The sequence below is a fragment of the Nanorana parkeri genome, unplaced genomic scaffold, assembly GCF_000935625.1.
Source record: "Nanorana parkeri isolate BGI_ZX_2015 unplaced genomic scaffold, ASM93562v1 scaffold969, whole genome shotgun sequence".
Lineage (NCBI taxonomy): Eukaryota > Metazoa > Chordata > Amphibia > Anura > Dicroglossidae > Nanorana > Nanorana parkeri.
In genome coordinates, this window is record NW_017307237.1 from 329,834 (window position 1) to 346,406 (window position 16,573).

The following is a 16,573-nucleotide window of genomic DNA, read 5'->3' on the forward strand; positions in this document are numbered from 1 at the left end:
TTAATTCTCACAGCTTTAGATAGGGGGAAATGCAGTTAAATCTGGCACATTTCTAATTAAAGTTATTATTACTGATGGCAATGACAAAACCCCAATATTTACTTAAGAATTGTATGAAGTGAGTGTCAGTGAGAATGCTCCTATTAATTCAACTATAATTGTAGTAGAGGCAACAGACAAAGATGAAGGCACCAATGCACAGATCACATACTCATTTACTAAAACCTCAGAAAGCATTCATCAGGTATATTTACCATAAACTCGACAAATGGAGAAATAAAGTCAAACAAAAAAAATATTTTGAGGAGGTAAGGACTTATGAACTGTCTTTACAAGACAAAAATGAGGAGGCCTTGTGGCCCATGCCAGCATATTAATACAAGTTGTAGATGACAATGATAACACTCCTGAAATTATCATTACCTCCTTATCTTCCATTGCTGAGGATTCTGAACCTGGAACAGTAATTACTATAATAAGGGTTCATGATCAAGATTCAGGGGTAAATGGGGAAATTGACTGTCAAATTACAGAGAAGGTAACTCTTGATTTAATTCTGTCATCTAACAGATTCTATAAAATAGTTACTACAAAAACCATGGATAGAGAAAACATATTTAGCTACAACATAACTATTGTAGCTACTGACAGAGGACCCCCTCTAACTATCATATTGGAGATATTAGATATAAATGACAATCCACCAGTGTTTATGAAATCCACTTATGTAGCAGAAAATTATTTACCAGAAGCCTCAATATACAATGTAAAAGCTTTAGATCCTGATGCTGGAGACAATGATAACTTAATGTATTTTATTTGTAAAATAAACACAGAAAACGTCCCAGTTTCCACATATTTTTCTATTAATATGGTTACTGGCGTTCTCTATGCTCAAAGATCATTTGACTATGAGCAAAAAAAAAGAGTTTATATTACAAGTAATTGCTAGAGACAATGGTTCGATGTCTCTAAGTAGCACTGCCACATTGCTAATCAGAATAGTAGATCAAAGTGGCAATGCACCAACAATCCTGTACCTTTCAACAGAAAATGGATTAGCTCTATTTGAGATGGTCCCTTTTTCCTCTGAACCTGGATCTTTAATAAAAAAAGTGGTTGCAGTGGATGTAGACTGTGGACATAAGGCATGGTTGTCTAATCATTTCATACAAGTCTCAGAACCATTTTACTTTGTCATTAATGAACATACTGGACAGATCAAAACATCAAGGGTCTTTCAAGGAAAGGTTATATTGAATCATAAAACTGTGGTGATGGTGAAGGGCAATGAAGACCGCTCTCTCTCAACTACTGCCACCTTAAGTCTTCTTATTTCAGATAGCATTCAACAGGTGGTCCCTAAAATTTGCAGTCACTAGAAGGATGATGGAAAGTCTGATTCAAATCTGCAGCTGTACTCGGTAGTTGCCTTAGTACTGATTTCCTTTCTATTTATTGTAACTATTATGGTGTTTATCATATCGCAGTGCAGAGATTCAAAATCTCAATCAACCTCTTTTAGTGCAGGTTTGTATCCTCCAATGGATCCCAAAGTGCTCACTTTGTATAACGATGGAACATTATCACTTCCATACCCATATAACTTCTGTGTGACTTTGGATTCCACAGACAATGATTTTACCTATGTTCCACCAAACCAAAATGCCCCTGTGGAAAATGTAATTGATACTGATTATTAAGGCCTTGGGAATTAAAATTGCAAATAACCATTGCCTACTAATACTGTTGACCAGGTAAGTGTTTTCCTAAGCAGCATGCAATTCACACTGATTCATGCCATTTATTGTCTGGATATTTTGGTTAAACTTGTTACATGCGGAAACTTGAAAGAAATGTCATGCCACCAAATAAATGTGTCCCTGTGGACAATTTAATCAACAAAGGTGATTTATGGCTTGGGAATAAAAATTGCAATAAAAGATTTGCTACTAATTGTGTTAACAAGCCTCTTCCTTGACAACAAGTAATTTAAATGATTTATACGATAAAATGCCTGCATAACTTGGGTAATACTTCCATGTGTTTAAAGTTGTTACATACTCAATGTCCCTCTGATTCCATTATCATATATTACCCCAAATAACTAGTTTTAAGTTATGATCCGCTATATAAGTCTTCAAACTTACAAGTATATGGTTCTGATGATCCAATCATGAGATTTTTAAGCTCAACACAATAACAGAAATGTATTGATATATAGTATTAAGACTTAAATACAGTGAACCAACAATCTATTTAACTACAAAACACAAAGAAAAGATATAAGCATGCAAAATACACAGACATATATATATTTGAGACAAACGATAGACATGCATTTAAGTGGGGAAGGGGTACAGGTATATTTACCAGTTAATTGTCACACGAGGGCCCTATTCTGGTGGTCTAAAAAAGAGACCTAATCTCCTCCCCCTATGGTTGATATACTCCCTGTTTTCATAGGGATGCATTGCGAGCCATCGATTGGTGGCCTCCCAATGCTTAATTTAATCAGATTAGAATTCTTCTATGGGGAGTGGATACTTCCAAATACCCTTTGTTAGAACTTTCAACCCCTTTCTATGCAAATCTTTTAATGGCAGGAAATTTCAGATGAGCAGGCTAACCCCAGGCCAAGATTGCATCTAAACCAGGGAGGACAATCTGATTGTTTACTAGCTACAAGGAAACCTTGGAAGATATTGGCCAGAGACAAAAGAAAGTATGTACCTATTGTGAGAATCAAGGGTCTTGGCTCTGAAAAGACTGAGTACTGTATTCTGACTTGCCATACTCTATATAATTAACTGGATACACCTGGGCAGATCAATAACCCCATTTACAATTCATTGGTATGCAACTGCCCTGGACAGTGATAACCCACAACAAAGAATATATTTAATTGCAAGCTCCCATCACCTCATGTGGAATATTTAAAAACCAAAAAAAATGATATACATATGTTAATGAAGATTTGATATAAGTCTCATAAGATAACACATTTTCTTTTCACAAAATATTTATTCCATTTATGTTAAATTATAGTTTTCTATTCAGAAAAATAATTTGCAGCTGAGAAGATGACATGTATGTCTACCTCATTTACTCCTGTTCAGTCCTCTTCTTCCAATGAAAACCTTTTTGTCCATTAGATTGTATGTGTCACGTACCTGATGGAGCTTGAGATGACGAGGGCAGCCTCTTTCTTGCAACTCTGGTCCCAGAAGGCCTGATAGTGAACAATTCCACAATTTGCATGCGTTTAGAAATGCCCGGAACTTAATGCGATCTCCAAAGAAACTTTCAGGAGTGGGGATCCGAGGTTCTGGGGCAGGAGTTGAGACTGCAGGTGTTGGTGCTTCGACAACCGGTGCCGTACCGAGAGGTGGAGCGGCTTCGGCCACTGGAGTGTGTGCCAGAGCCTCCAGGCGTCCTTCCAGTTGGAAGTAACCTTCTTGTAGGCCTTGACTGCTTGGGTAAGAGCCGAGATTTGCTGACAAAGTTCCTCCATGATAGAGAAAACCACCCTTTCAAGCTCCGGATGTATCACGCTCCGGAGTACTACTGTCACGTACCTGATGGAGCTTGAGATGACGAGGGCGGCCTCTCTCTTGCAACTCTGGTCCCAGAAGGCCGTTTGGCGCCACAATACGTCGTAGATGTGCGCACGCTCGTGCACTGATGTCCACGCGATAGTGCACGGCCTGGCCTGACACTGCGGGTCACGCCATGCGCGCACGCATGCACAGACGCGATCCACTTTATATGGGCTTCCTGACAGTATGATATGATTTTTGTAAACCATGTAACTAATATATCAAATTTTTCTCTAGATTTTTGTGCTTTCAATAAGAGCAAATCTATTTGAGAGATTTTCTTTATTTACAGACAAGATGTGTGAACAAAACAAGTTTTCCATTCATCTAAAAATATTAAGAAGGGTTATGGCAAATAAATATTAAGATAAATGTAACACACACTTCATTGTGCCATTACATACCGCTTGCTGTTATAAAGTGTTGCTTTTTACTTTTTTATTAGCTACAATTGGTGGGGATGAGTAAGAGAGTATAAACAATAAACGTAATTTCTGACAAAATTTAAAGTCCTAAGTTAAATATTAATAGTTTTTTATTACCCCCCCCCACCCCCCCTTGTTAGAGATAATCTTGTCACCACAGTAGAACACATATATAATATGGAAAAAACACTTTAATGATCACAAAAAAAACAAGTTTTAAAACCTTTGAAAAGAATGCTTTAATCCAGTAATAGGGAATGTACCTTGTCATAAGTTGTTTCATAACGTTCCAATGCCACTATGTAACTGAATGTAATTACATTCCTCCACCTCCTGATCATGATTTGTAAATGATACTTTGTTTCACCAAATCTTTTTTTCTTTTATATTTTATATAGATACTTGTATATTATATACTGAATCTTGTTTCCAATGATTAATCCATGCCATGAAGCAGTGTATCTTCCACAGGGTGAAATTGTTTGATTGTTTGTTGTCAATGTAGCCAAACACATCCACTGATTACTTCATATGATATACTTATGGTCTACTTATTCCATAATTCACGGGTCATATCAGCTGTGTATACATTTTGTATCACAGTAATACCATGTTACCTTATGTGTTTATGTCAAATCGTCATAAGACATGTGTATATAGTTTTATTTTTGTTTTTAAATATTCCACATAAGGGGATGGGAGCTTGTAATTAAATATATTCTTTGTTGTGGGTTATTACTGTCCAGGGGAGTTGCATATCAAGGAAGTGTAAATGTAATTATAAATCTGTCCAGGCGCAGCCTGTTAATGGTAAATGGTCAAGACAGGAGACAATGAGATCCATGAACACTCCGTAGACCCTTGATTCTAACAATAGGCACATACTCTCTTTTGTCCCTGGCCAATATCTTCAAAGGTCTCCTTGTAGCCGGTAAACAACCAGAGTGTCCGCCCCGTTTAGGTGCAATCGTGGCCTGGGGTTAGCCTAGGGACACCTGCCCATCTGAAATGTCCCGCTCATTTTAAAAGATTTGCATAGAAAGTGGTTGGAAGCTCTAACAAAGGGTATTTGGAAACATCCAATCCCCATTCAAGAATTCCAATCTGAATAAATTAAGCATTGGGAGGCCACCAATCGATGTCTCTTAATCAAGGGGCAGGAAGGCAAAAGTTAGTCTTTTAGAACACCAGAATGGGGCCCTCATGTGACGATTAATGGGTAAATATACCTGTACTCTTTCCCCACTTAAATGTATGTTTATCGTTTGTCTCTTATATATCAATGTTCTGTGTATTTTGCATGCATACATCTTTTCTTTGTATTGTATAGTTAAATAGATTGTTGGTTTGTTGTATTTAAGTCTTGATACTATATACTAATAAATCTCTGTTATTGTGTTGAGCTCAAAAATCTCATGATTGAATCCTCAGAACCATGTACTCGTAAGTTTGAATGCTTATACAGCGGTTCATCACTTAAACTAGTAATTTGGGTAACAACCGCTTCTTCATAACATAGCTTTGATGACTAGATCAGCTTCACATATAATTTCCCTGATTAAGAAGTTATGTGGATCCTTCCATTGATTAGATTTAAAGCTGCTATTTGCCCCATTTAATTTCCATCCAGTTTCAGCTAGATCTACCTTCATAAAGGAAATTCCCGAATCACATACCAGGAAAACAGCTTCTAGTCCATCATTAGCCAAACATCATTTCCATACATGACTATATATATAGTTGTTAAATTGTGCATGCTCATCTCCACAGTCATGCAACAAGATTAACAGTTCCTAGAATTCACAGAGGGCTAAAAATTAATGGCTGTAAAGCTAAACTTAATGGTAGTATTAATCCCTGGTTGTTCATAGCGTTACCTTATGAGGTTTATGTCAAATCTCCATGAAAATATGTACAGTATATCATTTTTGTAATTAAATATTTGGACTGACTGATTTGGAGTAAAAAAAAAGGCATGTTTACTGTCCTGGGGAATTGAATACAGGGGAATTTTGAATATAACTATGAATCTGTTCAGGCATAACCTGTTAATTGTAAATGGTCAAAACAAGAAACAATAAGATCCATGGACATTTAGGAGCCTAAATTATTTATCTGAGGAATATGTACATACTCTCTTTTGCTTCTAGTTAAGAGCTTCAAAGGATCCCTGTATCTAGATAAACAATTAGATTTGATGCCCTTATAAGGATACATACCAACTAAGAAATGGGGCTTTCAAGGTGACTATTACATAATGCAAAGGAATATAACTAAACACAATATCACGTAAATCATCAATAAAGTAAAACTCATATTTAATAAGATCATTTCATGATTATCAAATATATAAAAGACAACATATCACACTCATCTTCAAATCAAGACAATAGTACATATAAACGGCATAACACCTCTTTGGAACCCAATGTCATATCTCTCACCCAGGATTAATATAGTGGACCGCTCCCCTGAATACACTCTTTGGGGATGGTCTGCACCCCAGCACTTCCACATTATGATCGATCCTTGAGGTTGTGCTGTTGCCGGTGCCTCTGGGATGTTCGTTCTGTTATCGCGCTGACAGGGGGAGGTCTCTGTCCCTGTGAGCATGAGATGGGATGGCGCGGCTGGATAATCAGCGCCGTCCCATTGAACTGACGGCCCCAGGGGGAGGGGCCCTTATGTCTAGATGGATTACCCACGGATGGATGGATAACCCACTTTTCGGATGCGCTAATATAGGGCGCATGTGTGGACCTAGGGCTCGCCCCAGTCGCGTATGTCACAAGCCGACGACTTCAGGCGGCGTGTATGTTTTCGGCGGGAAACCTCAAGAGGAGGGTAGACTCGGGCGATTGGGGAGAGAGAAGTTGGCTCTGGATGCTTGAGGAGTTTAAATACTTTTGCAAGGTACATAATCAATACCATAGGATATATTTAAGTGTTTCTCAATCAATAATAGACCTGTTTCTTGCCTTTTAGGCGATTACCTGTTCATTATGTTAAAATAAATAATATCAATGAGGATTATCTTTGACATTTTTAGACGCACCTAAACAATTATTGAGAAAATAGGATTATCTGGCTATAATAGATGATCTTGGAGGGAAGTGATTTAGAGTGGAATTATATAAGATATATTGATTTAAATTTGGATACTGTCATGGATATAGAAGTATCAATTGTTAAGGCTGATAGTCCTGAAACTTAGGTCTATTCTTATAATCACTGACATAGTAGGGCTCAGTGAGCTATTTGTTGGGTTAGATGTGATATCCTGTATTTATATGAAAGTATAACTGGTAGAGTATTGGATTATTACAATTTTATAGGTCGAAGAAGGGCAGGCACAGGAACTTCCCTCTCCCTACCGCCCCTGGTCTTCTCTTGGCTGAAGCAAGGGACTCCCCTAGGTGCGAATCTGCTCATCATCATAAACCTTGCATATGGTATTTATTTATTGATCTATGTAGATAATTGTTATGTATGGTTAGTTGTTATTTCTAAGTACTTGAATGCTCACTATAATATTCATATAGATTCTATAGGCTACCTCTTTAAACTTCCTGATGAAGCTTTGGCAAAACGCATAGAAGAATGAAAAAGTACAGACATTTGGATGAATTATGTAAAAATATGATGACTGATATAATCATTTATGGACATTGTTGTAAAGAAATTGATGCTAAGAATATGAATGATTGTTATCATGTATATTACAAATCTGTACGGGTTCCAAAGAGGTGTTATGCCGCTTATATGTACTATTGTCTTGATTTGAAGATGATTGTGATATGTTGTCTTTTACATATTTGCTAATCATGAAATTATCTTATTAAATATGAGTTTTACTATATTGATGATTTACATGATATTGTGTTTAGTTATATTCCTTTGCATTATGTAATAGTCACCTTGAAAGCCCCATTTCTTAGTTGGTAGGTATGATTATATTCAGGGGTGTGGTGTCTCAGTTTCAATGCTGATCCCAAAAACTTGTTTTACTGCCCTTTCAAAGATACATTTGTGACCTGTGGTTAGCCTGCAAACACCTATGCAATTTAAAATTTCCCTCCAAATTCTGGTAAAGTTGAACTCATGAACTATTTGCATAGACAATGTTTTTACTGCCTAAAGCTGCAGGTCCTGGGATTGTAAATATAAAAAAAAGAAAGCAACATAAATTTGCAAACTAGGAGGCACTCCCAATTGCATCTAAATGCTGTCACTAATTTGCTTAAAACATTCCCCCTCTTTCTAAATGGATATATGGATTTTCTTTTTTCCCCCCAAAATTCAATATTACATTTACAACTTTTTAAATGTGGATGCTAAATATGTTACTGATTGCAAAACTAAAAATATGTTTATTTTAAAAAGGAAACAATATCAGCTAATACTATTACATATACTGTATATTCATATAAACAAATTCTGTTAATGCATAGTACAATTCATGTTTTTCTTGGTAATATTAAAAACTGAGTTATGCAAAGGTAATGTAAAGTAAATTCTGATATACTTTTGTAGTACCTACTTAAACACCTACACTAGAAAGCACTCCAAAGCAGCTTATTCAGTAAGGTCCAATGACTTATTTTGAGCAATGGGGGACTATAAAAATTAACACTGGGTCTCAACATCCAAATAAGGAGAGATCCAGAAATGTAGACATAATATCAAACCACAAATGTTTTAAAAAGTTTCAAATATGAAAGCTGCCTCAAAACACCTAAGTGATGTGATAAAAATTGTAAATTGACAGTAATAAATGTTCATATCCAGAAACCACATTCAAAAAGTCTACCCAAAAATATATAGAAAAAAGCAAGTGTAGGAATAAAATTTTCCATCCAGTATATTGTATAAAGTAGATATTCATGTGTTTCTCCAAACAACATATATCCATCTTCTCAGTACATCTGTGGATGATCAATTGTGCAAATATACTGCATGTTTTATGCCAAAGTAGGATTGGTAATTCACTCAATTATATGCACATTACTCTTAAAGATAACTTGCCTGTTTGTATGGAATGCATCTGCTCCACACCCAAAAAACATGTATATGTATTAGGGTCAACATGTGGGAAAACATTCCCTTACTCTAAAATGAGAGTTTGTACATTTCAAAATGTATCATGTTTCCAAACAGCTGGCTTCATTTCTCTGAACATGTCCAGTACATGATAGCAAGAGGCAGAGCAGCTGTCCATCCACTAGCTTGGAGAATGGTGAAGAAGGGAGACAAGAGCAGGGAGCAGCTTTCACTGCTATGTCTGTGTGTTTGTGGAAACACATACAGCTTACTAGCACACACAAGGGTCATGCCATAGGAACCTGCAAGGGGAAGACGCCACCATAAAGCAGGATATCAAGACCAGTGCTCAGGGGACCAGCTGATTCTGTAGGAAACTAAAACTTTAAAACATTATGGAGTACCATCAATTGTAATCGAATTTACCTGCATATCAAATAATTTAAAAATCTTTTGGCTTTATTAATGATTTAATAACTTCTGTACCTGTGAGGGATGATAATGCCTGCTTGTATGCTTTTGTTATCTGTTTATCTTTGTATTCAAGTTCTCTAAGAAATTATTGCAATTGAGCCCTATTTGTAATGACAGTTTGTAAAATAAAGTTGACCAGAAATTATCTAACATTTCAATTCACATTGTTAAAATGTATACCATGTAATAAAGCACAATAAAGTTCACCAACATTAACACTTATCCAACACTTTGTGAATTTGTTTCTGTGCTTGATAGTTACTAAAACATTTTCTTAACTGACAGTGTATTCATAGCACACATATTTAAATATACAAAATGGCATGTATTTAAAAATATAAATGTATAATACAATACTAAACATATATTAAAATTATTAAAATATCTTGTTCAAAAGGAATAATTTTCTCAGTGCTGCAATTCCCCAGTTTGTCCTCAGAGCGCCGCTGTTTAACCAAACAAACACTAGTGTCTTCCACACTATCACACACTGCAGGTCTGCAAGCAAGGACGCAGCCATTTTCTCAATCCCTGCCAAACAAAATACAAAACATTTTTGGTATTTTGTTGAACTGAAAATTATAGTGCGTGGTTTCTTTACTGAATTAAATTTTCCAAAAGGACCTCGAAGATTTGGATGCTAAAAATGCCTCAGCTATCAGAACATTTACAGACATTCAAAAGACTCAAATGGCAAGTAATATCTTCCTTTTTATTTTCCTGGTTGTGTCATTCAGTCTCTAGTCAGATTCATTATTCCATTGTAGAGGAAATTAGAAAATACTTTGTTATAGCAAATATTGCAAAAGACCTTGGATTAGACAGTAACATGCTGTCATCTAGAAAACTGCAGATTGTGTCCCATGTCTTAGATAAATACTTTTATGTGAATGTAGTCAATGGAAACCTGCATGTGAAGGGCAGAATAGACAGGGAGACACTGTGCAGAACATCAATTGCATGCTCCCTAAAATTTGATGCAATGATTGAAAATCCTTTTTATTTTTTCAATATCAACATAGAAATTCAGGACCTAAATGATAATGCTCCAGTGTTTTTATCTGACACCATTACTGTAGACATTATTGAATTCACCTTAGCAGGAGCCAGATTTGCTTTACAAAATGCAGAAGATCCAGATATTGGTACTAATTCCATACAGACATACAAGCTCAGTGATAACCAATATTTTACACTGTCTAAGACAAACAGAGAAGATGGGAGTTCATTTCCAGAACTTGTGTTAGAAAAAGCTTTAGACAGAGAGACGCAAAATAACCATGAATTAATACTAACAGCATTGGATGGAGGAAGTCCTGTTAGATCTGGGACAGCCTTGATTAAAGTAATTGTTACTGATGGAAATGACAATGTCCCTGTTTTTACACCAAATGTGTATAAAGTCAGTGTCAATGAAAACGTTCCTATTAACTCAACTGTAATTACAGTGGAGGCAACAGACAAAGATGAAGGCACCAATGCACAGATCACATACTCATTTAATAAAATTTCAGAAAACATTCATCATACAGGCATGTTTAGCATCAACTCCACAAGCGGAGAAATTAAAACAAACAAAAAAATAGATTTTGAGGAGAAGACGAATTATGAACTCTCTATACAAGCCAAAGATGAAGGAGGCCTTTTTAGTTATGCCAAGGTATTAATAGAAGTTGTGGATGACAACGATAATTCTCCTGAGATAATAATTACCTCATTATCCTCTTCTATTCCTGAGGATTCTGAACCTGGAACAGTGATTGCAGTCATAATGGTCCATGATCAAGATTCTGGGGAAAATGGCAAGGTTGACTGTCAAATTACAGAAAATATACCTTTTGAGTTAATTCTTTCATCTAACAGATTCTATAAGATAGTTACTACAAAAACCGTGGATAGAGAAAAAATATCTAACTACAACATAACTATTGTAGCTACTGACAGAGGATCTCCTCCACTTTTCAGCAGGATAACAATCCCACTGGAGATATCAGATATAAATGACAGCCCACCAGTATTTTTGAAATCCACCCATGTTGCTTATGTGATGGAAAATAACTTAACCAGGAGCTTCAATATACACTGTAACAGCTTCAGATCCTGATGCTGGTAACAATGCTACAATAATGTATTCTATTTTTAATACACATACAGAAAATATCCCAGGATCCAATTATCTGTCCATTAACATAGAGACTGGTGTTCTCTATGCTCAGAGGTCATTTGATTATGAGCAAAACAAAGAATGTCTATTACAAGTAACTGCTAGAGACAATGGGTCACCTTCTCTAAGTAGCAATGTCTCATTGCTAATCCGAATAGTAGATCAAAATGACAATGCACCAAAAGTCCTGTACCCTCCAACAGAAAATGGCTTAGCTATGTTTGAGATGGTTCCTTTTCTTTCTGAACCAGGATATTTAATAACAAAAGTGGTAGCAGTGGATGAAGACTCTGGACATAATGCTTAGTTGTCTTATCATTTCATGCAAGTCTCAGAACCATTTTATTTTGTCATCAATGGACATACTGGAGAAATAAGGACATCACAGGTCTTTAATGGAAAGGATATACTGAATCAGAAAGCTGTGGTGATTGTGAAGGACAATGGAGACCCCTCTCTCTCAGCTACTACCACTTTAAATCTTGTTATTGCAGGCAGTTTTCAACAGGTTGTTCCTAAAATTACCATGCATACTAATGATGGAAATCCTAATTCAAATATTCAACTATACTTAGTGGTTGCCTTAGCACTGATTTCATTTTTATTTATAATAACAATTATGGTGTTTCTTATATCAAAGTGCAGAGCTTCAAAATCCCCAACAACATCTTTTAGTACAAGTTTGTATCCTCCCATGGATCCCAGAGTACTCTCTATGTATGATGATGGAACATTATCACTCCCCTACCCATATAATTTCTGTGTGACTTTGGATTCAGCAAACAATGAGTTTACTTATATTCCACCAAATCAAAATGTCTCTGTGGAAAATTTAATTGACACTGATGATTCAGGACTTGGCAATGACAATTGCAATGAGCCACTGGCAACCAAGAGTATTGAGCAGGTGAGTTATCAAACATAAATTATTTGATCCATAATGTTTTCCTTTAAAAATGGAATGCTGCTGGCAATATTATTAGGTTGTGTATCAGATGTTGGATATGCTTTAACAAACATGTCTATGTCACTATCATCATGTACCATGTGTTACTTTATTCTTTACATGTTTTCCTTACTTATATTTTATAAGAAAAGTTCTGTTTTCCACCCACTGAAGTACATTCAGTAACAGTGCAGGAGTAAAAGTAAAGCAAGGCTATATAATAAAGTGATAACAAAAGCTACTGGCTAGACTTAACTGGAGAGGTAACCAGTCAACAGACTTGCTGGTACTGTAGCCTTGTACACTGTAGGTAATAGTTTTGAAATTGCATAAAGACAAATACTTATTTCTTGCTACCTTGCACAGCTCTCCTAGAACATTTAACATTTTTGGCTTAGAACTACCCCTTGAATTTACTATGGTGACCCTGGTGATTGTATTTTTGTCCTAAACATTCTTGTAGTTTGCAAAGAACTGGTTAAATTACCTAGCAGCATAGACCACAACATGAATAAGTCCAGCTCGCTGCTTATTACATAGACTCAACATGTATTATTATTATTATATAATATATTTGGTAGTAGGCTTTAAGTCTGATTTAAGCCATTTTCTGTCACCCTATTCAAGTCACAAGCTCACATATTTTAGAGGTTTTTCCCTGTGCAGTTAATATTTATGGGTTTAAAGTGGTCTCCTAAGTACCAATTAGTACAAATATTGTTTAAATAGTAGGAATTACAGTATGTCCTATGTATCATTAGCTAGTTAAAATGTTTATAACCATGATTAATTAGTTGTATTTTGCATATGACTTAATATGTTCAAAGCCAAGTGCATTTGTTAGGCCTGGTTCACACCTAGGCATTTCTAAACAGTAGAAAATGTGCTTAAAATGCCCAACACAAGAAATCCCATGATTTTCAATGGCCCGTGTTCACACCTGAGCAGCAAAATGCCAAACACGGACGAAAAGTACATGAGCTTTTTTTGGCAGTTTGCAGATCGTTTTCCCCATAGACTTCACTGGAAATGCCAGGAAATGTGTGACCAAAGCATGTTGCACATTTTCTTGCTCATTTTTGCGTGTTTGTATGCATGTCCATCCGTTGCCAGTCAAAACATGCATCCTCATGTGCGCAAATGTTCACATATGCGAAAATGAGCCAAACAAACATGAACGTGCAAAAAAGCACTGCGAACCCGTGCATACAAATGTGCAAAAATGATGCCGCCTTGGTGTGAATAGAGCCTTATGCTCTGCATTCATACTGTTTGAGGTAGAGTGAGGAAAGGTTAGAACCTTTGTTAGATTTTTGTGTCCCATTTAGGGAGGATTTCCATTCAATGCCAGAGCGAAGGTTATGAACCAGGCAAAAATGTCTCCATTTAGGATACATACAGCAATAAAATAAGGGTTTATTTAGTGAGAAATGCTAAATATTGTTCTTCATCAGTATCATATTCGGAAATTTGTGTTTGTGTATTGAACACCGAAATCTGTGTTCAATATTGTAATAAATACTTATGGACACTTTGAGCATAACAACAACTTTGATATATCTATCTATCTATATATATATATAAATAGATAGATATATATACCCAAAGTATGGGGAAAAATGCGAAAGGGTTAAGATGCTTGCAGTTTAGAAATTATTTCATTTTTACGTTTATATATAGGTATATATTTTGTGCTTTATAATTACAAGTGCACATTTCAGGAGTTAGAATCTTCATATGAGGCACAATTCACAACTTTAACGCACTAGGAAAAGTATACTTATTTACATATGTGCAAAAAAGTGACATTTTTTTATGAGATTTGAAAATTAGAGTCACCTGACTAAATTAGAGAGTCATATCCTTGTGTTAAAGCTTTGGGGATAAAGTCTATAGTATCTATACACTCAATTGAAAGGACAGTTTTTAAGGTGCAATATATCCCAAGAAATGCAGTTCCTAACTTGTGTCTGCTTCCTCACATTTGACATAATGGTTAAACATCCATTATGTTTCTCTATTGTCATTTAAGAAACAAGGACCGAAACTAAGGATTTTAAAAGTCAAATGTTCTTTCATGCCACAATACGTTTAGAGATAATTAGTCTTACATTACCTGAGATAAGATTTGCTTTACAAACTGAAGCAGATGAAGCTCAGTTATAAACAGCATTTTACACAAACTGAGAAGACCAGACAACATGGGAGTACATTTCCAGAACTTATGAGAGATGCAAAGCACGGAAAAATTTACTTTATATGCTCTGGATATAGGAAATCCTGTTAGAACTGGTACAGCCCTAATTAAACATAATGGTTTCCAATGATAATGCTCTAATGTATAAAGTCAGTGTCAATGAAAATGTTCCAATGAACTCAACCATATTTACCTTACAGTGAAGGCAACAGATAAAGATAAAGGCACAAATAAACAGATCACATATTATACAAAATCTCAGAAAGCATTCACCTGGTATATTAAGCATCACCTATACAAATGGAGCCATTACAACAAACAAAGACATGTATTTTTGATAAGATAAAAATGTATGGATGTTTTATACAAGCCAAAGATGGGGAATGCCTTGCTGCTCCAAGATAGAAATAGAAATATTCCATGATAATGACAATTCTCCTGTGACATCTCTTATGCGTTTCTCACGTTAATGTGTAAGGATTCAAAATACCCACCAACTTGGGTTCTATTACTACCAGTTTGTTGATAGCAAGAGGCAGAGCAGCGCCCTCCTGTTGATCCCAGCATGCTCCCAGAAAAAATAGCGATGGGACTTTTCCGTGTGGCTTTTGATACAGTCGATAGTTGCTCTAATTATGTGCCACAAAATCAAAATGCCCTTATTGAAAATTTTAGTTAAAATTAATTTAATGTACTTGACACACCTAAGTTGTATTTTTAGGTTTAGGGATATAAGACTATATTGACAACAGACCATAGACCCAGTTTCATTAAAATGGGCAGTTCATATATATTTTATATTGTACTCTAACCAATAGCATAAATTCTGAAACTCAATTACTGTTTCTTGAGCCTCTTTATCCAAGGTAAACTTTATTATACAGCAATGGATATACTGACTGTTTGGTATATGGTAGAGTTTCTGTGTACTTTGCTCTTTATGTAACCCAAAAACTCTCTAGAATATGGAAGAATATTCCTTATTTTGTTTACTATCTTTAGCATTTAGTAAGTGGAAGTTTATGAGAGGAAATCTGAGAGGTGATCTGCACTCATAGCTTTTAAATACTTTATAATGATACTACTGATTCTGATTTTAGTTTTTTGGTATATCTTCTTCTGCTGACTATTTTTATATACTATTAAAGCTTATATGGATATATTGATCTGTATTATGGTTAATTAAAAAAAAAAGATATGGAAGGTTTAAAATGCAAAAATAAATAGTAAATAGCTATGGTAAATGTAACAACCATTTTAAACCTGTTCATTGTTGTAACACATATTTTGTGGTGTTAGTCATTGCTTTTTTGTTTGTATTTGTTATATAATTTTATAACAACACAAAATACAACATTTGTACCTGGCTAGTTTTTTTTTATTCTTTACTGAAATTTTAGGAAACATTTTAATCTGTGTGTGTGTGTGTCTTGAAAGATGTATTAGGGGAATTCTCTGAAGCCTTATGAAAAGATAAAACATTTTCGCACTTGACACTAGTTATAAAGATCTTCAGCATTTTGGTGAATGCAATGAACAAGTTAGGCTTTCTTTATGATTTTTATGCTGTTTCTGAAATAAAAAAAATATCCTGCACTTTTACTATACTAGGCCCTGCGTCTACCTTTTCTTTTCTGCAATGTTTATTTATATCTACAAGTTTATTAAAGGTTGATGTTTTATCGTTTTCCCTCACACTAACACTTTTGTAACTGAAAATTCTATTTG

At 35.4% G+C, this 16,573-nt stretch overlaps 1 pseudogene; it reads left to right on the forward strand.

Moving 5' to 3' along the window:
• The first annotated feature begins 10,184 nt into the window (after positions 1-10,184).
• Positions 10,185-12,659, forward strand: LOC108795459 (annotated as a pseudogene).
• The last annotated feature ends 3,914 nt before the right edge of the window (positions 12,660-16,573 follow it).